The 1,102-nt window shown below is 47.0% G+C and overlaps 1 pseudogene; it reads right to left on the minus strand.

Annotated features, from left to right (window-relative positions):
• The window catches only part of LOC102848089, a 54,727-nt pseudogene that overhangs the window by 18,943 nt on the left and 34,682 nt on the right, over positions 1 to 1,102 (minus strand).

Genomic DNA, 1,102 nt, shown 5'->3' on the forward strand with positions numbered 1-1,102 from the left:
CAAACACAAATTCACAAAAATAGCAAGAGACACTGTTGACAACAAAGACCAGGACAAAACCTGAGTCTGAAGAAGGGCCTCTCCCAACCAGCGGACAAAAGAACACTGTTTACGACAAAGACCATGACAAAACTTGAGTCCGAAGAAGGGCTTCTCCCAATCAGCTGACAAACAAACACTGCTGTCAACAAAAACCATGGCAGAACCTGAGTCCGGACTGACAGACCTGGTTCGAGGGGTGGGTCTATCTCACCTCCCACCTGTCAAATGTCTGAGGCATGGGTGTCTCTCCCCTGGCCTTCTGAACTTGCGGGTCACCAGACTGGCGAAAGCTAATTCCAAACTTGCGGGTCAAACCTGGGCTCCTGCGTGCCAGTGGCATCCACCCGATAACCCAGATTTCCACACAAGCTAATTCCAGGCGAGCCCCCACTTCCTCAGACACCTGGACCTTGGCAGTCATCACTGCCGCGGTCTTGGACTGGAAGTTATGCAGCGTCCTGCCTTCCAACTGTCCAATTCAAAACCGGGGTGTACCAAACAGAATACAGATTAACCAGTTATCAGGCCTGACTTACCAGGTAGGAAGAATCTTACAGTGATGTTACAGTTACTCCGTTGGCTGGCGATCAGGGTTTGGATGAATTTAGGGAGATCTTGCTGGGGCCTCCAAATGTAACAGAGCGAGTCCCCCAAAAGATCATTGAGCCAATTACCTGAATTAAAGTTTATTTCAAGTTTGAACCTGGGCTCCTGCGTGCTGACACAGCAGCATCCAGCCGAGAGCCCCGAGTTGATGTCTGCCCCCTCTTTTATACTTCTGCTACTCCCCTGCCCAACCATACACACCATGATTGGCCATCCACAGTAGTTTGGGTATTTGTCCACCTTCAACTGGCTAGCCATAGCTCAGGGAAACAGTTTGGAAACCTATTTGAATCTTATTGGTTACTTCAGATACAGGAATGCAGAAAAATTCCTTGTGCCCTTACAAAGAAGAAGAATTCCACTTTTTTCCCGCTATAATTATATTTTATTAATTTTCATAAACATTTACAGAGATTTTGGGTTTCCATTCATTCATTGTTGCACTATTCTCTCT

This window comes from Elephantulus edwardii, unplaced genomic scaffold (genome assembly GCF_000299155.1).
Source record: "Elephantulus edwardii isolate Elephantulus edwardi_28Jun2011 unplaced genomic scaffold, EleEdw1.0 scaffold00238, whole genome shotgun sequence".
NCBI lineage: Eukaryota > Metazoa > Chordata > Mammalia > Macroscelidea > Macroscelididae > Elephantulus > Elephantulus edwardii.